Source organism: Anopheles stephensi, chromosome X, assembly GCF_013141755.1.
Source record: "Anopheles stephensi strain Indian chromosome X, UCI_ANSTEP_V1.0, whole genome shotgun sequence".
NCBI lineage: Eukaryota > Metazoa > Arthropoda > Insecta > Diptera > Culicidae > Anopheles > Anopheles stephensi.
The window spans coordinates 7,662,149-7,687,114 of NC_050201.1; the positions used below are offsets into that span (position 1 = coordinate 7,662,149).

The 24,966-nt window shown below is 45.3% G+C and overlaps 1 protein-coding gene across 14 annotated transcripts in view; it reads left to right on the plus strand.

Annotated features, from left to right (window-relative positions):
* The window catches only part of LOC118517394 (chaoptin), a 110,003-nt gene that overhangs the window by 3,313 nt on the left and 81,724 nt on the right, over positions 1 to 24,966 (plus strand). The gene's annotated exons all lie outside the window — the stretch shown is intronic.

Consider the following 24,966-nt stretch of genomic DNA (forward strand, 5'->3'; position numbering starts at 1 on the left):
CTGATGAACCTGCCGCTGATCCGTGCAGTTTGCGACAGAATCGACAGCGCAAATGGTGTCCACAGGCCTGGCACAGGCCGTTGCCTGGCGACCTGATGGTAGGATGACAGCCAAGTGCTATCTTCACCATCGCGCCTACGCGTGACAGGTTCGTGACCCAATCCGTTTATTGCCTGGACGCGATAAGCGTTCCGGTTCAAGGTTACCAAAACCTGTTTTCCTGTAAACGATTGAACGCACAGTCGTAGATCACATTACCGTGCCATCTCGTTCAAGGAATACCTGCACTGGTTTGGGGATATTTTAGACGCACACACACACACACACGTACACGAGTAGAATTGATTAGTGTGGCTGGTTTTAAGCCGGCCCTGTGTACCGGATCAATCACGCATCGGTGTGTGACCCTTTTTGGTGCATCGATTTTATCGCTTGCCTGAGCAATCATTCCGCCATTGTGTGCCATTGATTCGGGCTTACAATTTCGCAGCTGAATGCGACCGGAATCCGATTAGACATGAAGGATAAGCCCGGTTGAGCTTCACTCTAGCTTCCCGGTTCTTTATTTATTTGATTAGTGACACATGCACGGCCCCCCCGGGTCATTATAGTGGAAGTTCTACGTTCTACATGATGTCTCTCTGTTACAGTTCAAAAAACAAAAAAGTTGCATCAAACACGACGTTGTCTATTTCCTGCTTTTTTACATCGTCCCTCGACGATGGAAACCCTTGAAGCCACCCTTTTACCAGGGACCAATTTGCTGTGAGATTAATTTTTTATTCGAGTTTTTAGGTGTTTTTTGGTGGAGCGCTTCTGGCTCATCCTCCTCCCCGGTGCTTAGCAGTCATTTCCGGTTTTCCTGCCGGTGACTGCCACCATATGGGCACCAGTTGGGCCGAAGGTTTCAGGTTTCGGTCGCGCACATTTGCGTTCGCTCGCGCCAACGCCATACGGTTTTAATTGCCCTCCCGGAGTCGTATTTCTGCTAGGATGCGCTTGGACTTTTTTTTTTGTTTTTTTGGATGTTGTTTTTGGAATTAGGGGTGGAACTGTCACTTTTTTCCTGCGTCTTTTCAGCTTCGTCTGGTTCACACGCGCAAAACGTTGATCCGTTCGGAAGTCAAACCGAAAGGCCCGGTCTGGAGGGCCGGTATGGATTCATTGCCGCCGCTAGGCTATTCCTTGCGTTGCCAGTGTGCATTATATAGTTCCTTGGAGTTGATATGTGACGAGCAGAGCAGAATGAAAGTAAAAACCGGGCGGGTAGTTAATTTTCTCGCTGGTCTGTTGTTTTTTCTTTTTGGTTGGCTCTCACTCCCTCACACCACCATTTTAGACGTGTATAGACGCACGAAACTGAACTGGATAGTTCGAGTTAAATGAACCCGCGGGAAGAGAGCTCTATAAACATTAGTGATGAACGGTAAGGCAGAAGCAGAAGGTAGAATGGGGGGGGGGGGGATGGGAGACCCAAAAACAACAAACAGCCTGTGAAAGAAACAACTTTACACCGATGCGAAGGAGACAAAGGGGGCCCGCCCTACTGGTGACGATCATCACGATCACAACAGGGAACAAGAACAGCTTCAATCGGGCTCCCCCCCGATGCATACAAGGCCGGCACTAACCGACGGGATGTGCCACGAGGGTAAATAAATAAATCGGAGTAAAGAAGAGGTTCCTCTTCGGGTGGAAACTCAGCACGAGTCTCAGCTCCGTGTCGGCAACTAATCCAGCAGCGGCAGATAATCGACACGGAAGAAAAGATTGGGGAAAGAGAGAGAGAGAAAAAAAAAAACATCAGATGAAGATATTCAACTCACCCTTGGTGCAGAGGAAAGAAAAAACAAACCCCTCGAGCAGGATGTACTAAACGATTGTAAAGGATTATTGGGAAGGTCTTCACTGCTCGTTTTTTTTTGCTGAAGGGGAGTTGAGAAGGTTTAACACGAGTTTTAATGTGCACGATTTGTTTTTTGGTAGGAGTGGGTGTCTTAGAGGAGTTTTATTTTTGTAAAAAGATGGCACAGATGATGCATCCACTTGATGAGCAAATCGATAGAATGCTCGGGAAGCAGGATTTTTTTAAACTTTTCACCAATAATTATAGAATTGTTCACTGTTCTCGATTGGCTATGTTTGCTGTACACTGCTAATATTGGAGCAGATTCTATGCTCGATGGACGACTACCATGAACTGAGTTCCAGCGTTCGGTCTTAGACATTCCTCAAGTCATGTCCTTGAAGAACTCCTCATTTGAAGTATGTGTGACAAAACATTAACAAGGAATATAGGGACCGAGCTAACGATAGATTCTAATCAGAAAACCTGTCCAGAGAATCTTGAAGAACGAGCCTCGATAGCTCGTTAATGGAATATGGAGGTCACCCGCGTGAATTAGTATTTGTAGGCATCAGCAGCATCATCGCTCTCTTTTGTTATCACTTGCTGAATATTGTGGTTAAAATTTTTGCTGGTTTGACTAATAAGTCCTTCTTCCTTGGCGCCACAACCCCGAATGGTCTCAAGCTTGTCATTTAGGCTTTCTTGTGACTTGATTTACCCGTAGCAAGGTAGTCAGTCAGTCAAGCCCGGCGTACGGGGAAGCGACGTTCTGGATGGGATTTGAACCCCGGGGTCCTGCTGTGAAGATCAGTTTCGTTATCGCCTTGGCAGCCGGACGCCTAATAGAAGTTGGTTCCGTAAAGTGCCAGGTAGAGGTTGAAGAGAAGAAGGACTTGCTCATCACTCTAGCGCTCCAGGTTTTTGGTGGTAGCAAACAGTCTTTGAGAAGCTTTTTATCTACCATCACCTGACAGGTGATATTAGTCCTTATTATCATTCATCTGACAGGTGTTCTTCTTCTTTTTGGCTTGAAAACGACCTCCAACAACCTTCAAAAGATCATGCCTGCCATTTCTGGTTTACTAGACTAAATAATGATACCGCGTAGTGGGATATACGGCTGCCCGTATGGGATTTGAACACCGGTCCTGCCCGTGTGAAGACTGGCGCCGCTGTTGCCTCGACCACGGACCACACCGGACTAACAGGTGTTAATAGTCCTTATCAAGAATCTCATCAAGCTCAGAGATTCAAATGATGATAAAAAAGGTTATTGCCTGTTCTTGGTATCCTGCCTGGTATCTGCCTGTTATTCTCTAATACTCCAATTACTGGAATCGTTTCGGTATTCTTCAATATTTCAAAAGCTGGAATTTTTCGTATCGTTTATACCTGTCTAATACCAAGTCTTTAAACGCACCGCCAGACAAATCTTTATACTATTGTATCGATTTGGTGATTTGATAAAGTATGTCCACTAAATTAGTTGCCCGTTCAATCTAGACAGTGACTCTGATGTCCGCTGTATGTTTTCGTCTAAGGACACAGAAAGTTACTTTGAAAATTGAAAGAGACTAACATAACATCAGCAACACAATGACCCACAAAGAAGTGGTTGAAGAGTTACCGAGGCAATATTGCCAGTCAGCTCTGCTTTCCCCCCCCCCCCCCCCCCCGTTCTGGCTTATGGACTTGAACGCCGGAAATACGGAGTACACAAACAGAAAAGAACAAACATGAGCTACACCGCGGGAAGAAAGAAAGAAATGCCACCGCACTGGTGTCGGATCTTGACAGTAATAATACAACGTGATGAATCGACGACTTCACCTGCTTCGATCCGTTTCTTCCTCCAATTGAACTGTTGATCCAATACGGTAGGATGTACGCTGACACGCTGGATAACAAAAGCCTGGGGCAATGGGTTAAGCAGTCAGGCAGGATTTCCCAGCGTTTTCGTGCAAAAAAAACCCTCTTTCTATCGCTTGTCTGTTTCTGTGTGTGTGTGTGTGTGTGTGTGTGTGTGTGTGTGTGTGTGTGTGTGTGTGTGTGTTTGCTTTCGACAGATGAAAGAAAATTCCACCAGTCGGGGAGAGGTTTTCCCGCATCTTGGGTGGTGGCGTTCGAGATGGTTGGCAACAGAATGACACTGGCAGTGTCCCCGCGAACCCCGAAGAAGAAGTTTGAAACCGGGAACGACACACACACACAAAGTTCTTCGTTCCCGCAATGCACATCGGCTCGCCCCAGTTTCTTTGTGTCGGTTGCTCCGCGTTTTTTTTTTATGACGGCACTTTCCGGGAGCCGGTCGGTTGTTTCTTCGTTGTTCTGTTAAGGTTTTGGGGTGGCTATATGGTGGCCCTGAAGGCAGACGACGGACGACATCATTAAGGGGTCACGGTGCCGTTTTCGGCGAATGCATTTGCGCGTTTCACCCCCAACCTCCACCCCAACCCCCGCTGGGTGCACATGGTGTTCCGCTCCAGTACATTTCGGTGGACGGACGGACGGCAACGGGGCGAGCTGAATGCCGCACGATCGATCTTGACAGACTTGTCAGCGCGCGTCTTTCCACCGAGAACGGTGCGAGGCTAATTGCGGTGCAAGTGGATTTATTTTTGTCAATCAGCTCGCCCGTGGCCCCGTTGTGGCGAGTGTGCCTTCGTAGTTCGTCGCAATGCAATCGACAGAAAACGTCTATTTCGTGTTTTGCTATCGTGTGTGTGTGTGTTTTTTTTGCTTCTTTTATGGATGTTGGAGAATGACAGTCAAAGCGTTCAGTGACAGAACAGAAGCGGTGGCTTTTGTCTGCTGTTGGCGAACAAATGTTACGTTTCGCTGCTTCGCACTAACCGGATAGACGAGTGTCTTTCATTCGTTCAGGAAACTGGTGGAAATTATGTCAAATCATCGTGCGGATGTTAACTTTGTTTCCTGATGGTAAGAAGTTAAAACAGGATGTAAGAAATGTATTAGCGAAAAACTAAATGTTGAAGACGGTCACAACAATATCCGCGGGAAGTCCTGTACTTTCTCTTTGACTTTGGAGATGAATGCGATTTGTCAAGCATATGCGGGCAAAGTTCACGATCAGGAAGTCGCTGTTACACTAACTTCCAAAGAATCTTTCCGTGAAGAGATCCCTTGGAGAGGAGGAAACCTGTGGAATAATAGAGAGAAGTTGTCAGTGACACGTGATTGACCAGGTTGGTCAGTCCACCCCGACACAAATCAAGTCCAGTATTGCTAAACTTCAAAATGATCCACGACCAGACTTCCGTGTCCGTGTGGGACTTGGGACTTGAATTTTCATATTTAAGAACACCGTGCTCTAGTATTTTATGGGATAACTCTTGGAGTCTTGTGGCATAAGAAATGTGTGACAGATGTAGTATATTTCGTTGGATGGATGTTACTGTCCGGATCTAAGAATATCAGATTGAGAGCTTACTAAAAGCAAGAATTCTTTACTTTAGGGCTCAGAATAATTTCACACCAATATGGTCTAAAACCTTGGAGAATAATGAAAGCGGTGTTTGAGTGACAGCTAGCTGTTTATTCCTGCTCGACAATGAAGATCAAGCAACTATTTTTGCCCATTCAAAACCGAGCTAATGCGACTAAACTGAAAGCGATCGTGATGTTTAGGAAGTCATCTCGCAACATGTCTGCCAATTATTTGATTTTCTTAGGACTCATCCCTGCCTTTAATCCAGTAAACGATTTTCATTACTACCCTCACATCTTCCCCACGAGTCGGCATGTGCTAGCAGCGTGCAAAGAGTGAGCAGCAAATAGAATTAAATCGATCGAGTATCGAGTTAATTCTATCCACCTAGCCGAACCGAACGGGCAAACAAACGATGGTATGAGTGCTTTGGCGGGGTGTTTTTTGTTGTTGAGCGAACACACCAGCGCATCCATCCATTAGCGCCGGACTGACTGTGGTGCTGTGCTTCCCAAATGGCTCGTGCAGTGTGCCGAGGGTAGGGCATTTGTTTTTATTGGCAACAATTCCGACACCGGACGACGGGGTGCTCGGGACCGGGAGCCGAAATCGGCGTTTGGGACCTTTCCGTGTGATGCGGCATATTTTGACGGCCACTTTGCGATAAGTTTCGGTTCGTCGTTAAAAGAGAATTAGGAGGCGTTATGGGTGGCTTTTTTTTTTGTGTGGGGAAAATGTCCTCTTGTCATAGTGCTCGCTTTTGACCAGGAATGAGGGGATGTTTTTTTTTGTTGTCGTTGTTATGAAGGGTACTTTGAGTTTATGTGACAATAGCTTGATCATCACACTTTTTGAGGAGACTTACAAAAACGTTCCCACTGTTGACACTCTGTAGAGATTTTGGTGCTAAGTTTGTTTTGTGCAGATTTTTATTTGGCGTGGATTGTTCAGTATGTTTGAACTTAAATAGGAGAGTTTTGGTGTCATTATTAGCCTATGAAATGTTCAGAGCACCAACTGCTTTATAATGCTATGAAAGAGAATAACTAGAGAACTGATCTTCTTAACTAGTGGAGTTAGTTGACATGTATAAACAATAAACTAACGAATCAGTTGAGATATTGGAGGATTCAGACGAGAAATCTTGGATGTGCCTTATTACAGTTAAAAAGTGTAATGCTTTTGAAGGGTTTTAAAGTTATTGGACACGAATTCTAGATAAGTCTGTTTAAGTTCTGCTATATCTGAGATCTAAATATTCTTCAGACTTCACTTGGAATATAATAGCCAATACTTCAAGAATCAAAGTCTTTGTGGTGTCTTTACTTCTTTTGCCTGATTAAAGTTTTCTTAAATAGATTTAAGTCATTCAAATAACTAATGTGACTAAGACGTCCAATTTCTGCCACTTTTACATCTAAAAACAGCTGAAGCTGAATATCGGCAACGATCGCTTACGTCAATGTTGATGTCACTTTTCTGGGGAGCTGATTTTCCCTGCAAGATATGTTCACAACAACCTTTTTCTTTCTACTCCCTTTCTTTCCCACTCATCTGTGACTCCTCGCACTCACCCCTCCGTATAAAGCCACTTTTTTCCAACAAGATTTCTACCGAACGGAGAAAACGATGGGAAGTCTTAAGATGTTTTTGCATTTTAGGTTCGCTTCACCACACACACACACCCCTTGCTAACGTATGTAAAACATCGCCCATTAAACATCCCGCAGCTCCTCACGCGCTCTGGCCCACTGGTGCGACAGCTCATCCTCACATGAGGGGCGCGAGAGCACTGTAGTGCCGTTGCGTTACGTATTGATGCGTGACTTTTCGAGTTTTCAATCGTTTTTTGTTTGCTGTTGTTGTCTGCATATTCTGTTCTGTTTCACCACTAGGGTTGGGTGCGCGAATAGTGTTTAGTTTCGTTGTTTTCTAGCAACAAGTAATGCGTATTAGCGAGTATGAGTGTGTGTGTATGGACGGTGCCTTATTGTTGCGGTTGTTTTACATTACTGCAGCATAAACACACTCTCACTCGCTTGCAGGAATCTTGTCTTCTTCCACACGAAGTTTCACTTTCACTCCATGTCCGCCGGCGGTGGAGAATCCTTTGTGTGAAATGTTTCTGCCTGGTTGGGGTTGTTTTTTGCCCTTTTTTTTGTTGTTGGTGAAAATGAGTTTTCTTCGGAGGACAAAAAACATGTGTTTTAATAGCATCAAACTAGTACTGGCCAGTCAGTAGCAGTGAAAGTCGTGGTTGAAGAATTTACACGTTTTAAAGGCATTAATTATTTATCTGCTCGGCACCCGGGCAGTTTGAGCTCAAGGCCATGCATCCGCGTGTCATTATTTATTGCACATCAGCTGATGTAATTGTATTAGTGGAAACTATTTTCAATATTGATTGCGTCGGTTCTAGTGCATGCTAGTGTTCGAGTCACCCCCGTTTTGCGGTCTTGACGACCTGCTCCACCAATCTGTTGTCAGTGAAGTATCCAGCTATTCTGAAAGACGACGTATCAACGTCTCAATTTGAGACTACCATAACCTAGTTTTGTTTATGTGAATGGCCTAAAAATATATTATAGGATGGGTTTGTTCGGTGTCATTCTCACGATATGACCATAGAGAGCCCAACGGAGTACACCATCTCAATGGTGTGGGTCAGTGTACATCTCGCAGAGCTAGTAATGATAGCGATTCCTCCGTGTACGTTTGAGACATATAGAGGGTTTCGTCAATTTTGGACAGAGTCTATGATGTTCTTCTTTTTCTTTGGACTTAACGATCTCTTAGGACCACGTAATTGGATATAGTCAAGTCCTCACCTCACTATGGGAGAGCGGCTCAGATGGGATTGATGGGGAACTCTGGTCCTGCCGTGTGAAGACCTGCACCGCAGTCATACCACTGGGCCGCCCCGAGCCTGAGTGTGTGCCTCAGAGGTGAATATGAGTACTTGAACTATAAGTGTTCAATATAGTCTATATAGCCCAAAAGGGACCTCCCTCTTCTTTAAAATGGACTGACCTCTTTGCTGGTCTATGAATTACCAGCATGAGTGAAGATAATCAAAATCAAGTCCTTATACTACGAGATAATCAAAATCAGGACCTTAATACTACGAGAAAATCCGGATGGAATTTGAACTCCGGTACTGCTGTGTGAAGACCAGCGCCGCTGTCGCCTGTACCACCGGATCGCCCTAAATTTGGGGCTTTAAATGTCTGTAAAAGCAGCTTTAGTTCGTCACGACAGGTCATTTGCAGACATATTCGCTATCAGTTTCGGTTCTGACATACAATAATGCTAGGCAAAACTCCAGTCTCATATTCTTGCCATGTTTTTCAGGTCAAGAAAGCGAGTGTCCACTCTGCTCAAGACACACAAAGATAATCCGTAGATTCCTTAGATTGATGTCATTTGCGTATTATTAAAATCATGTGAACGCTGGGTTTAAAGCCCTAGGAAATTACAACTAAATTGAGATGTTGAGGTGCTGCTATGAATATAAGTTTTGCTTTCTTCCTCTCGCAAGCTCTTATTCTTTTATAGACGCTGCTTTTATGTAGGTGTACACACACACACTAAAAGAAAAAAGGTATTTCGTAATTATTACCACGATAATCTTACTTCCATGAGCTTTGCGTATGTGTAGCGCCATTTTTAACGCACTGGTCATTAAAATTCATATAAAACAAAAAAATCGTCACCATATTTACTTTACCGCTGATCTTGGTTTTTCCTTTCGCTTTCATTCTTTCAAATCTTGCTCTGCCGCTTGGTACAAATCTTGTCATTCCACCTAACGATAGGCTCATAAATGTGGAGCGTTTGCCTTGACCGGAGACACTGTGCCAGCACACCTGGCCAGTCCACCCGCAAGCATCCTGCTTAAAGACCTTCCTTAAAGTCTGCGTGCGTGAGCGGGAACCATTTTCCAGCAGCCCACCGTAAAGCGCTTTCCTACCGCGCCGAACGTGTGCGGCTGAAGTGACGTGTAATGTGCTGTGCTCGTTCGCACGAATGATGCATTAAAAATTAACGATTATTTCTGAAAGTGCGTCTACTGCTGCAAAATACGGAAGGACGTTTCTCGGGATGTAGGTGGAGGTAGGCAGGGGGGAGCAGGAGGGGGTCGACAGGGTGAGGGGTTGAAGCAAGACGGCGTTCTGTTTTGTGCATGGAAAATGTAAAATAATAATAATAAAAGAAAGGCAGTCAAGATGAGCTCAGCAGCAGGACCCACCTACACGCGTGTACGGCGTGCGTGGATATGTGCTGTGAAAATTGAAGGAACAAAAGGAAACAACTTCCTCCCCCCCACCCACCCACCAAGAGAGCAGATGGGAAGAAGAACGGCTCCAGAGAAAGTAGCAAACAATTGCGAATCCTTTGCGCTGAAACGAAGTGTCTAACTTCCGATGACGTTCGTAACTACACTGATCGAATCGGACGAACGAGGACGGGCATCATAATGATGGCTGCGAAATGATGATGCTCACGATTCCCCCGGTGGGGAGTTTCGGGTTTTCGGGCACGCGCCCAACAACAGTAGGTGTCAAAAGGTGTGACTCACCCACCGGCCAAAGCCCAAACAAAAAAAGAAGCAAAATCGAAACGATCGGCAAGGGAATTTGATATAGCTTTTACCGGTCGGTTGGGTTTTGTTAGCTGGTTCGCTTGTACGTTTATTACCTGTTTATTTGTGTTAGCAAATAGGTTTATAATGTTTGGGTCGTTACGGTTCATTTGTTCATTTGATTTGATTCAATGTTTTATTTACAATTTTTTTCCTCGTTTTTTGTGCTTTGTTTGTTTTGTTTTCCCTTTTTATATCTTTTTGCCTATCTCTTTTCTGCAATGCTTTGTTTTCTTTTAATGTTTCGTTTCTTTTTCTTGTTTTCTTATGTTCATTTTTTTTCTTATGATTTATGTTAATCATTTATCAGAAGAAACTTTGATTACTTCAAATCAAATCATTGTATCACTCTTATCACTCTTATTACCTATTGCGTTTGTGCACTGTGCCAACTCTAGGATGTAAACAAGAAATCTCTCTAGAATCTTGGAGACTATATGGCCTACGTTGCTGATGTCTACACGCCGTGATATAGTCATGTAATTTACCTGCTATCGGCTCAGAACCCTTGGATACATCGAGCTGACCAAAGCCATACCACACAGACCAAGCAGAATAATAGGACTCCTTTCAGATACGAGATTTGTGAAATTCTTCTTCTTCTCCTTCTTTGGCTTACCGGACTCTTAAGGTCATGTCTACCATTTGGAGGCTCCATCGTTGGATAGTCAGTCCTCACTACCGGGGAGCGGTCCGTATGGGATTTGAACCCCGGTTCTGCCGAGTGAAGATCGGCACCGTTGACGCCTGTACCACCCGGCTGCTCCTGACGAATGTGACGTCGTCTGTTGCTGTAGGTATTTAGAGTGGAGAAGTTTCCTCAGTCTGTAATATGACCGGTTGGCAGTCAGCACCCTTGGCTATTCTGACATCATTTCTGCATACGGTAATGATCTGATTTGCTAAAAGTCTCTTCCTGTTAGACTAGATGTTGTTGGAGTTAGTTCTCATTGGAGCTTGTTCTTGATCTGTGTCTTTGTCTATTTCTGATGACTTAGAACTTGAAAGAACTGATGAAAGAACTTAGCCGCTCTTATATCGGCGGTTGTCTTATGAGGATTTCTAATTCTATGGTGTAACTTAACCTCAACTAAACAGTCAGATCTTTGCATGGAAGACAGTTTTCATTGGAGTAAGTTGTCCTATTTCATCAAAATATATATATCTCCCGATCAGTTCTTCCTGGTAGTGAGGTCGAAGTTGCTCAGAGTCCTTCACAATATTTGATATTTATATTGTATATTTCAAACAATTCTCTAGCTTTCACCACGCACATTGCGTTGACGTAGCAGTGAGAGATAATAATTTAGAGTTGCTGTAATCTTCCCCAACGATTTCACTACGCAATGAGGCTTACCAAGAGTTAATTTCCTACACCATTATGGTAGCTCCCACAGCACTATAGCTTGCGGTCGTTCTATGCCGTTTTCTAAACGCCCTCATCTCATGCCTATCTCTCACCCATTCATCAGCTTTCCCCACCCGAGACAGCATTGACATCTCGATCGATGACATTTCGTGACCCGAATGGATAGATGGACATTTATCCACCGAATGGCAGATGAACTGGTTGTTCGCTTGCTGCCCGCCCCTACCGCCACCGCGGTTCGGTCGGTAGGGTTCCCAATTCTAATAGACCGGGCCGGGCCCTTTCTCCAAGTCCATAAGTCAGGTTCTCCGCGAGGTTCGTTTTATTGCGCTTCAGATTACACCCGGGGGTGGGGCAGGGGGGGGGGGGGGGTCGCTGGTAGAGGGTAAAAGGACGGGCAGCCCGTTATCCAAAATTTATGTGTTTCCCGCTCGTTTTTTCCGAAACGTTTACAACAACGCTCGCCTCGACCGGTTTTAGACGTGCCGCCAAACAACCGTCAAAGCGAGTGGATTTTGCATGATGCCCATCGACATGTGTGTGTGTGTGTGTGTTTTTTTGTTGGTTTAGCCTTTGTGTGTATGTTGTTCGGTTGTAAGTGGGCTTTTGATGAGCAATCGGAGTGCGGGATCGAGCTGCTGGGGGATGCGTACGGCGTTGAGGTGGTCCATTTTGATAGCTTCCGCCACGGCTCAATGTTTACATAACCTCACATCGGTGCGATGTCGTCGTTTATTGCGCCCGTTTTGCGTACTAAACGGGGTCATTTTTTAGCAATTTGTCTTCCATTTAAGGGCGAACCTCTTATGATGTAGATAATAATGCTATTGACTTTTTGTTGTGGCATCTTGCAGCCATGTTTCTTTTTGCTCTTGAAGTGTGTCCGAGGTGTCTGAAGGGCAAACATTTAGTGACTTTATAGAATGTTTGATGGATTCTACCGATGGTAGTTGCGGTAGAGGTTGGGAAATCAGGTCTTCTTATTCTTCTTCTTCTTTTTTGGCCTAGCGACCTCTTAGGTCATGCCTGCCATTTCTGGCTCTTGGCTTTGTAGACCGAGATCTTTCTAGGACCAAAGCAGAAGAAGAGCTGCTAACGAATGAAATGTGTTGAACTACAAATGGAACATGTTCACTGAATATGCTTCTTCCAGTGAGTTGAACAACATTTAAACCTTTCATCGAACGCTACAATTCACACATGGTTTCACTAGTATTTACCGTGACAGTATGACAGTGTTCCCCCCGATAATGGGTCGAGCTCGCATTAAACATGAACAGCAGTGCATGTACAAAAGTGGTGAGAAACGCGATTCATTTCTACAGTTATTGAAGTCCATCCGTGCCCGGGTGTACGCGTCATACAGTAAAAATCCCTAAAATAACTTCAAATTCCTCGAAGCCGTAAAGTACAGATATGAAATGAACTTCATATGTACTTTATGCAAGTGTTTTCACGCTTTGCAACGAGCTGTGTCAAACGCGAACCATGTACTGGTGACACATTTACCACTTGCAGCTGCAGCGTTGAAGACCGTCAGTGGGAATCGCCACAACGGAAGCGTGATATTTGGAATGCAAGTTTCGGCTGTACAGCTGATTTGGTACATTCAATTAATAATACACGTCCTGTATTGCCTGTCATAAGTGCGTCCCATCCCGGTTTCCCATCTGCAAGCGATTACTTTTCTGCAGCACCGAAAGAAGGTGTCTTGCAGCTAATAGCGTTGTTGTACACATTCGCACCATATTAGTGTCGTGTGAAGGGGGTTAGCGTGTTGTGGTCGAGTGGCACTTCAGAATTCCTGAGTAAACACAGTCACCGGATTGTGGTTTTGAGCTCGAGACTTGTTGTGGTGTTGTGGTTTGCTACCGATACACGGTCGGGGTTTGATGTCTTTGAAGGCTTTGTTACTTCTGACAAGTAGCACTAATCCTATGAATACGGTGTAACCTATGCAAACGAGGCCCAATTTTTCGGAGAGTCTATTGGTAAGGTTTGTTTGTTTTTTACCCTTCCGTAGTCTGCAGTTCTAGATGATGATGATGGTGAAGATTCGGTTTAGATGATATTAGCTCATTACTATCTTCAGTTCTGTAACGCGTTGCTATAGTTTTTCCCAGACTTATTATATCTCAGAGATATATCTCTTCTACCAAGGAAAAAAAGAACCTAAAGAATTGACGTTGGTATCAATAATCTGCGATTAGTCTACGCTCTGCACCTCCCAGGACGTATAACAAGACATGGTCCGCTGGCGAAAGAGTGAAAGAGTGCCTACACGCCTCCCACTCTCGCAAACGTACACTTTAATTAATCGCGTCTGGAGTGTCAAACACACGCCGCGCGCCCAACATTCTGTGACAGGGTGATGAAATTTACCGATACAATCAACCTTTCCAGCTAGCGCCCGGAATGGACAGTTCGTGTAATTCGCTCCCCCCCCCTCCAAAAAAAAAGAAGATAACACGAAGCAGATACATAAAGAAAAAAAAAAAAACACAAACGTCCCTACTAGCTGAACACGTTCCAGGGTGATGGTCGGGTTTTCTGCCGGCATAATACCGTGAGGTTCATTTAATTTAAGAGCGCTCATCGAACCCGCCTCCTTTTCTTTCCTCTTCCATCCCATGGTCCGTGGTCGTGGGGACTGTGGACGGGTAAAGGAAAATTGAAACTGAAAGCATTTCGAATCGATCAGTGAGCGAAAAGCGAAAGTAAACCGGTGTGTGTGTGTGTGTTGGGGGGAAGGATACGCTTCGGTGGATGAGAAAATGGGTGCAAACGTGCTTTCGTTCGTGGAGAAGTCGCAAGGTGTGTGTGTGTGTGGGCGTGTGATGCTAAAGGACGACGCGAAAGTGGTACGGAACTCGCAAGCGGATCGGATTCGGACGGGACAACAACCTATTTCATTGAGAGTTTACTCGTAGGATCGGCGATTCAAAACCGGGGGTTTGGAACATGTAAAAGAGGTAAAATAAGTTTGTTTGATGATGGGAGAAAATCGTCGAGAGGGTATGTAGATCGTGAGGGTGTAAAAAAAAGCGATGAAAATACGAAACAACTACCCGACTTGGTAACATGTTTCAGGCATTGTAACGAGCAGCGTTGTCGAACTCTAGCTGACGGGTCGATGTGAATGATGATAAAGTTTGTTTTCCTAGCTTGTACTGCCGTTCGCTTCTTTTTTCTTTTTTTGGGCTGCCATAACAGTGAAGAGAACAGTGAAAACAAATTAAATGTTAAAGACATGAAAGTTTACCATTGCTACGGAATGAGAAGAAGTGTTATGTGAAATTATTAAATTTAAACAACTTACAACTGTCGATGTGAACTGCTGCTTCTATCAGGATTGAGTGTAAGTTTTGGTGTTTAGAAGCCATATTATTCCTAACTTGGTACATCATATCGAGAACTGTACAATAAAAAGAATAAATTAAAAATTAAAATATTTTTAGACAATTGCTTCTGGACGACGTTTAATTCTAAAGTAAAGGAGGCCTGCCTTTACTGGCATCCTTAACTGAATTATTAACCTGTAGTTGGATCCTGCTGATTCATGGTTGTTTTAGTCGTGGGTACTGCGTTCACCATTACATTTTCGCTTCAGTATCATTAGAGGAATTATCTTTGACAGATGTCGGCTAAACAATTCAACTCTTTCAACTAAAGTCATCACACAATTGATAGTCAGTCTTATACTTCATACGTTTATTAGCTCTTGGGGACGGCCCAGTGGTCGAGACAATAACGGTGCCCCCAGGACTGGGGTTCAAATCCCATCCAGATCGCCTCCCCGTACGTAGAGCTCACTACTTTTCAACGGGTAAAATTATGTCATAGAAAGCCAGACATATGGCAGGCCGAGACCTTTCGAGGTTGTTGTGCCAAAGAAGAAGAAGAATAAGCAGATGTAGGCTAAACTATTCAATTGGTATTGGTAGTCTGTGATACATTTCACTCTTACATTAGCTCGATTTCCGTAGACGAACATGTTTGACACGCCTGACGGTTGAAATATTCAATCCATGAACGAGTTGCCGTCATGCGCCCAAATTAAACAGTCCGTAGACGTTTCGGAGAAGACGATGTGTTTGTAATTTAAATTAGTGTGGCCATCGGGCGGAGGGAGTGAGACTAAAACGTGAAGCTCTACAGTAATTAAACCAAAGATGCTACAAGTATCGCTGAACGAGAACCATACATCCACAAATCTGTAGAAAGTGAAGAAAATGTTGGTCGTGTACCCCTAATCCTTGCCAGTTCCAAATCGATCCTTTCTGGAGGTATTAAATTCATCGGCAATGGAATGGTTCCAATTGTTTCGCGGCAACGTAACTGCGGCTGGACAGTGAAATGATTCCGGGCAGCAAGTTGTCGGCAGCGTAATTGATCGACCGGATGGAGGAGCGCATCGAAGACCGAAGATCCATCACGCCGGTAGTAGCATTGGATTGGATAAGCTCCGGTCGCAGATCGGCTTCTTCGTACCGACCCGGGGTCTTTCGGTTCCGATTCGTGGAGGGGAGCGTTTTGGACGACGGAAGGCGGTAATTCCTTCTGCCGCCGTGCTGGCGTGCAAAACCGTTCGGCTGCCGGTCCCAAAGGCAAATGAATGATAATGAAGGGCGTAGAGTGGAGCGCTAGCTCTAGACAAGCTCTGCACTTACGCTAATTATCTTCGCTCTTTCCGGCGGGGGTTTGTTTTTTTTTGGGTACGACGAAGCCCTTTCGGGGTGGAGTATTGTGCAAAAATAAAACCAATGCAAGGAACGGTATGTGGGAGTGGCGGTTGCCGCTCATCCGCTTTTGCACGCACGGCTGACCGCCGTAAATGATGTGGAAGATAATGGTTTGGTACCGCTGGCTGGCTGTCGAAGAGTGTGTCTGTCCGGAGTTGCCCGACAGTTCACGACACCGCCATCTCGTGGACATCTCGACATGTTGACGCACGCGTGTCTCGGCAGCGTTGTGGTGCGGCCGACTGTGTGCGTTGGATTGGCCCTGGCCTGGTGACAGTTTGTCTCCAGAAGAAGCCAAGAAGCGTCTGACCCCAACTTTCTGCCCCTGGCCCCAACCCGGGTGGACGTAATCAGATATCGGAACGCTGGCTGAGTGATGCGTTCGGCAGTGCTGTTCGACAGTTCAGACAGTGTTCCGCACGCTCCACACACCGCCTTCATGATGAAGCATGTTTCATTAAGTATTCTTCGCTGATGGCGGCTGCTGGGGATGGGTGCACGATGTCGAAGGCATCATGTAAACATCATGTCTGTACGACCCAACTGCAACTTGGGCACGGTCGGGCAAATGTTCGCAATTGGCGTGCGGGATAAGATATAAACCTGGCTCAACCCGAGCTGGGGGGTGGCTTTAGGTTCGGTCGGGTCACGGTCGGTCGGAATGAATTAAGACCAGGACCGGGACCGTCAGGCAGGCTCCGGCACTGTCAATATTGCGATCGGACCACTTTTATGATGAGCTTATTTTTGGGGTGGAAGAACTCATACTCGACGCACGACGACGACGTGATGTTTGGTGAGTGAGGTAGTTTTGTTTTTTTGTTGGTCGGTTGCCTCTGAATAGCCATTCCGAGACACACCTTACGAGCTGTCAAGTAAATATCGGAACCAACTCACCGATCATCACCTTCGGGTAATGATACCGGGAGGGTCGAGCGGGTTTTGTTTTTTTTTTTTTATATCGCTCTTACAACTTCAACCTCTCAACCTCGGTGCTCTGTGTTTTTCGGTGGGTGTCATGAAAATCTCCACTGTGAAATGTGTGTTTAGCAGGTTTGAGCTAGCGCGCGTTGGGCGTGAAAATGAAAGTGAGGATGAGAGCGAAGCAACGAAAAAAAAAGATTGAAAAGGACAGCAGACTAGCAATAAAGTGCAATCAAAACCGTCCATCAGTTGCGAGTGAGCTTGGGAGCGTGGTTCTGGAGAGTCCGCCGACAGCAAGATTGTAGCAGGCGGCTGACGCAAGGCAACTTTACGTCCGTTTGATGGGTCGTTTCTGCTTTTGCTGGGATTAATTGCGCAAAAAAAAAAACACACACACACACAAATACCACTCAACGTTTTCGGTACGTCCGGCCAGTAGTGGCTCCGATAAAACGATGGATGACGACAACGCCCTAAAGCTGATGAGGTCTTGCACCTATAAAATTGGTTGGAACATCTTTTGGCCCACACTGTCGGTGTTTCAAAAATAACAACCAGGCCAGAACTGTGCTTGCGATGTTCGACGGTCAAACTATCGACGAGATTGCCTTTTGAGAAGAACATGCCTGTGTACATGTGATGTAACGATGTAGAAGTAGCCGGGGTTGAGGGTACAACAATCCCGGGTCGTGTATATTTTATCGAATTCGAGTCGAGAGAGCTTGATTTCATCAGTACCGATAACAGCGTACAGCCACCACTGTAGTAAATCCAATCATTTGAATTGTAGTCTAGTAACTGGAGGGATAACGCAGGCAGAGTAGGATAACAGCCATATGAGCCGTCGTTGGTGAAAGAGAAAGCGAGCTGGTGGTCTGATTTTTGCGCCAGGCTCAACAACTCATCCGGGTCAAATGCCTAAACGAGAGAGAGAGATGCTTAGATGCTTTTTTTGCTTTACACGGGTAACCTAACCTCAAACCGTTCAGTGTCGGTCTGTCGGTACGCCCCGATGGGAGCTTCTTTACGGTACGAAGCCTTCGTTGGATATGCAGCAATCGATAGTGGGTATTAGCACTTACGCAGCTTGCGGTCACGGGATGGGTCTCGCCCCATATTCTCGGAACGGGACGCCTTGCGAAAAGGTTCTCCCCGGTGGCAAGTGGCGTTCTGGTGTCTGTGTGTGTATGTTTATTGAGTTGAATCCGTCTCCCAGCTCTCTCTCTCTCTCCCCCCCTCGAGTGGTAGTCCTGCGGTGAGGGAATCCCGGGGCGGGAAACCTTCGAACAAAATCTCTTCCCAAAAACACCACACCACACACAACGCACGCGATAAAAATATATTACACCAATCAGGGGATAAATAAAAATTAATCGCCCTCTCGTGCGAAGGGGGAGGCCCCACGGGGCTCTGGCCTAAAGGACCCTTACCACGGCAAGCCACGGATAGCAAACGCTCCCTCCGTCCGGAATCTGGAACTCATCGATCAGGATCTTAGTACCCGGCGGCTCCCATCATGGTGCCGTCGTGAAGCTATTGGGCAGCAAGAGGCAGCGAACAGGCGAATGATAGAGAGGAAATAAAAGGGAGGACAAATTGATATGACATACGATACGATACGGGTAAGAGTCGTCCTGAAGTTCTCCTATCCAACACACACACACACACACACACACACACACACACACACACACACACACACACACACACACACGCACACATACACTTAATTTAGTGCCCATTGAAGGGGACGCGTTGGCGATTTGTCTTCCTTTGGGATTCACTCTGTGTGTGTGTCGGGGGATGGGTTTTTTTTGTTGTTCCCCTGTCTGTCGTCTTCCTCTTCTTGCGTTCCGATATTCCGGGCGTTTGTCGGCGCGTAACGTCAGTTGTCGTCCGTCATCGGTCGGTTTTTGGCGATTGATACGGTTGCCATTCTTCGGCCAATGTTTCGCAAAGGGATCCTCTTCAGCTGTGCGGGATTCTCTTTTGTGTTCTTCCGGATGAGCTCTCGCTGGGGGTTTTTTTTTTTTGGTTTCCTGAAGTACATGAGGACGAGTGTGCAAAGGATGTTTGTGAAGTTGTACAAAATGGCATCAGAGAGAAAAAAAAGGAAGGGACCGAAACTCGAGAGAAAATTGAGGCCCGCTGGTGAAGAGGGTTTTCCCGGCTATAGTTCGTTGGTCCAATTATTTGGTCCGGGCATCAGCAGCCTCTTCGGAAGGTCAGCCCACGGTCCCGTGCTGGTAGTTAATTTCAGCCCACCCAGAACGGGGTTTTTGTGGGTCACTCCGGAAGGTACTTCAGGCAGAGTGAACACACCCCGTTGCCAGATCGCGGTTACGCTCGAACAGTGGCCCATTGGCAGCGGCCTGCAGGTTATGGCCGAACCGGTGTGCAGAACGCTGCTTGGCACACTCCGGTACGAGCACAACTCCCGCATGGACAGAAGGGGTACACATAAGCGAACACAGTAGCAGGTTTCAGGGGCTCTTGAGACCCGCGAACACCGAGCAGTACCAGGGATGCGATGAATAACTCGAACACCGAATCTCATGGGGCACCATCGTTTCCGCTCGTGTGCATTCCGCACGTACGTGTGTGCGTCCTTCGCTTCACCATCGGTACACGGAATGGGTTTTGGATGAATTTACGGTTCAAGTGGTCGGTTACAGTCAAGCACATTGAACACAGGAGAGGAGACAACCAGGCGACGCAGCAGCAAACGAAAAAAAAGGAACGAAGGCAAGATTTAACTGTACGCCTCCCGTGCTTGGAACAACGGGCTGCGAACAGCGAACTGAAAACTATACCGACAATAAGCCCCCGGTGAACCGAGTAGTTCCCTCCGATGCTGTTTGTGTGAGGGATCGGCAGTGGGAAGCAGAAGGAAATGGATGCTGTGTCGAGCTGGTAGCGCAACCGGCGGAAACTGCGGGCGTGCTCTCGCTGGTTGCTCTTGAAGTTGAACGAGCAACTGTCAAAAATCGATCGACTCATTTACACTTGCTTTACATGGGCAAAGCAGGTTGGGCAAAGCGCATCACAAACAGCGTGGTGTGATGAGGTGCGAGCAACACGAAAGCGGAAAGAACAGTGTCCGCGTGTGAGTGTGTGCATACGACACAAACGAGGTGCTGATGAGGTCTATCAGTGCTGTTGTATTGCGTCCGTATGATTCCATTTTTAACCAGCACATTAAGTATAAAAAGAAAGAAAACCCTGAGAGGGTATATCGGTTCGATTGGTTAGTTTCATTATTGGGATCCATCGCTTTTAGGATTCTATCCCGTTTCCAATATTCATATCTTCTTCTTTTCCTTCTTTTTTGACGTAACGGACTAGACTTAATGATACAACGTAGTTGGATAGTCAGTCCTCACACTATGGGGGAACGGTATAGATGGGATTTGAACCCCGGTTCTGCCGTGTGATGAACGGCACCAATGTCGCCTCGGCCTCGGATTGGTGATCTCAATTTTGAAGTCGTCCACTGCTCCAGTACTCATATACGCCTCTGATGACTTTAGCCGAGTCTGACTGATTCCTGTTAGTCACGTTGGGAGGAAAAAACTGAGAAGGATCTTCGGCCCCGTATTTGTGCGAGGATCATGGAGACCGATGATCAGAATAATATTGGGCCTTTTATGTGTATATGGATTGTGCCTCTAAGATGACGAACTCTGTGTAATGTTACCTAGCTATTGTGCAGGGGATAAGACTAGCCAGGTTCAGCGGTACCTTTCATATCATAAAAATGGTTCTGAGAGACTCAAACCTTAAAGACCTTTTTTTTTGGTCGTCCATCTGGACAGAGGAGTCGTAGTAGGCCCAAGTAGGAGCGGAGTGATGGTGATGATGACAACGCTCGTAACGCTGGGATATTGGATAGGTAAACGAGATCGCTAGACTGTGAGAATGTCTGCTGCAGGGCCAAGAACGCAAAGTGGTTGTAGCGCCTGATAAGTAAGTAAGTACTTATTGAGGATGCTGTCAAGTGTAGCCAGACAACTACATCCCAGACTCTCCTTCTTCTCTTATGGCACTACAAACTCGAGAGGTCTTGGGCTGCTATTACTGACTTCCTTGACTTTGTGTCCATAATAGTAGTCCATAGGTGAATATGTGAGTCTAGCATTCCAGCGTTTCGTTCTGGGTGGACAGAGTTTTCATGATCAATCGGTTGTTGTCAAGAGGGTAACAGTTTTCAAATCCCTTTTTGTTGGGTGTTGGTCAATCAGAAATGTTCAAGAATGAATCAGTGAAAGCCAAGTTGAAAAGCGGCGTACTTGCTTTGGTTTGGGAATCGTAAAAAATACGTAGCTCCGTTGCTTTAGATCCATAATCACTGTGTGCGTTGCAAATTTGGTTTTTAAGATTAATTTTTCCTCCTGTTTAAATTTAGTTAAAAAAAAAATTACAATCTTACAACTTTTTTAACGGTGAGTTGAAATTATAATGCCATGATAATTTCTTGTTCGATTTAGTGAAAACAATCAAATATTTAAATTATACTTGATTATGTCATTTTGTGATCCTCGATGCCGAAATGTAACTTTACGATGTCAAAGTAACGTTTCGCTTAAACATTCAGGCGTTTTGCGATGACTGATTGGCTGAGTAACCCTGTATTGTAGGGAATTTATTTTTGAGTTTTAACTGCATAACAATCAATAATTGAATAATTGTAACATTTCACACTACACCCGTGTAATGAGCAAATTTTTTCGGTTTCGATTGAGTAACCCTGTGTGTTGATAAATTATGTGATAAAATAAATTTAAACCACAATTATAATGATAATTTTTTAGCTACTCCAAACACTTTAGCTTAATCTCACTCAACCTCACCAACCAACCAACCAGTGGCAACAGTTAGAATTGCTCTTTGAAGTGCTTTACGATGCAGGGGTTTTCCATCCGGTGTTGGCAACACACCGCCAGTACGAACGAGTGCATGCAATACATTTTCCGACTGTGCACCGTTTCCTGTTTCCATCCGCGCCTTTCGGCACTCGGGACTGTGAAGTGCAGCATATATAAATTAACCGATCGTAGCACTGTAAACTAGCAACAAACACGATTGTTTTGGTTTTGGCTTCCCTCGACGGCGAGTAACACGGGAAACAGCACTAAATCAAAGCAAACCAAACTATGCACAAGTCGACTAGTTTTTTTTGTTGTTGTTTGGTTCGGGAGTATGTTTTCGTTGCCTTCGTTCTGTGTTGGGAAGAGCTAACACTCGTTCGGAAGTGTGCTGGAACTTCAGAAGTGGACGGGTTTTATTTATAATACATCCACAGCTCGTCGACATACAGCCATCAGGCGTAATAGTGTGTAACTAGGGGGAGAGAACGAGATGGAGGGATCGGGAGAAGCCAGCCGTCTTAAGCAGGATGTCTGAAGTATGTCGAGTAATTGTCGAATTAGCTCGTTGTCTTTAGTTTTTTGATGTCATCTCGATCCACTGCCCGGGGGAATCATGTTGGCTGTGCAATTGATAAACTTGACTTTGATGCTGATTCGAGTTGACATCTGTACTGGGTGTGCTCGGGGGCCGCCATCAAACTGATTCCACGCTGGGTGTGAAGATTTGTGCGAGTGAATAAGCCGATTATGCGACTCACGCAACTCTCGTTACTGCCGCTTTCCTGACTGACTCCACACACACACACACATTAGGTGCATTCTTCCTGCACACATTCCAGTGGGTGACTTGTGTCGTCTTCTTTTTATCCACTCGGGCTTTATCTCACGCGTACGATCGCTCACATCGCGACAATAATGCACGGGAGCCGTAAGGGTTTGCACTTGCATGCGTTTCGCCACCGTCAGTTCCTCGTCCAAGAACTCCGAAGCTATGTGAGCGAGCATAACAGGGTGGGCTGGCTTTATCTGATTGTGCGAACATTCTTCCCCTTTCCCCCCCCCCCCCCCTCTCCCCTCCAACCACCCCAAGTCCGATGATTGGTCGTGCTGGAATCGTGCTTGATTAAGTCGTTTTTCCAACGGACGTCTCTCTCCCCCTGTTGGTGCTATCCCGGGTGATGCCCGGTTTCTATGGGTACGGCACCGCGTAGAATGTAGGCCACGGCTTCCGGGAGTCTTGGCGGCTTTCCCTCCGAGTGGCGCGACCGGATGCAACCACCAAACCATCGTGACGCAATGGAATGTGTGGCCCTATCGGCCAACACGCAGCTCAGCGCGGACGGAAGCCGAAAACAATAATTAGGAAAGTAATGAGCAATAAAGTAAAGAGCTGGAAATAAATGCTTGGAAGTGGATGCGATGGTTTTCGGAAGGGTGGGTTTTGTGTTGCTTTAAATATGGTGCTAATATGCTGAACGCTACCAGCAACACGCGCTACTGTGCGCCGTAATGAATCACCTTCTTTGTATGTAACGCAGAGTAAGTCAACGACACTGTTGACTCTTTAGTGCAATATTTTCAAAATTTGTTTGTGTTTTAATTGAAAACATGTTTAATAAGATAATTAGTTAAGTTTTACTGTGCAGGAAGATGGTTATAATTGTAGGTTTTGAGATGAAATAATAATATCTTGACTACTCTAGACGTATCTAGACGTAATGAAGACTGACTCTTCAAAACTGCCTTGTATCATCAAGTCTAGTAAGCTATTATTTGGCCAGCGTAACTCCGCAAATTATTATGTCAAGACAAACATAGAGACACACACAGATATAGATAGACATAGAGCCAGACATGTGACAGAGAACCGAAACCGCTCAAGATGAAGTGGACGATCCCTAGGCAACACTGAGCAAGAATGCTTCAGCTCTGGCATTGCTAAAGTGGTTAAAAAATTGACCAGTTCTTCTTCTTCTTCTTCATTTCTGGCTTACTATACTTATTGATACCGCATAGTTGGATAGTCAGTCCTCGCTACGGAGGAACGGTCCGAGTGAGAATTGAGCCCCCGTCTATCCGTGTGAAGACCGGCACCGCTGTCGCATTTTCTGCCGGACCACCCCAGGTCTAGATACAAAATTGCCAGGCCATCAAGAGCCCCATCAAACAAATGTGTGGCAGAGTCCAGCTCTACCAGTAAGCAGTACGGGGCTGCCAGCTGGAATGGATTCCGATCCTGTCGTGTGAAGCCCGGCTCCGCTATAGATTCGGCCATCGGAACACCTCTCGTCGATAGTTAAACATTCAAAATAATATTACGTTCAACCAAAATTACGGACATTAATAAGATCATTCTCATTTTTCGCTAAGCAACTACACGAACCTGCCGACACTGGTATGGAATCACGTTTCATCAGTGGTGGACTCCTTCCGCTCCTAGGTTCCGCTCCTAGCCACTGCGTTTTATGAAATAATTCATTTGAACAATTCTAGGGAGAAAATAGGAATGAACCCCACGAATAAACAGTAGCAAATAGGACTTCGACCTCACAACACATTAAACGAATCTGATATTACAGGACTATTTACCTTCAGATCTGTTGCAAATCCCCACAGTTACCTAATACGAATCTTATCAGTTTATTTATTATTATTTATTAGGAAACACCCGGCCGTATAGCTTATGCTTCGTATAGAAAATGATGCACTATTTACATAATATGGAAGGTGAACCGTGGAAGGAACGTCGATCCAGTGTGTACTCGGTTGATTAGTATAGTTTAAACATAAATAGTTTTTTTGAATAACGTGTTAAGCTACTAAATAATAAACTTATTATGTTAAAATCGATTAAATAAGCAAAATATGATCAGGCCGTCCTTTACGGCTATAAAAATGGATTACAAAAATAAAAACAGATTTTTTATTATAATATTAAGTACGGAAAACGTTAGGAATGTGGACAAACATATGCGCTAATGAGTAGCTTGTAAGTCTTTTCAAGCTTTTTTTTCAAGAAAATTAAGAATTTTCGCAATTAAAAACATTAAAAACAAAGCCCCTGTAATCCTCATTGTATTAGCATACATTCAGGCGCTTACCTGTGCATTTGAGGCGTGCAGTG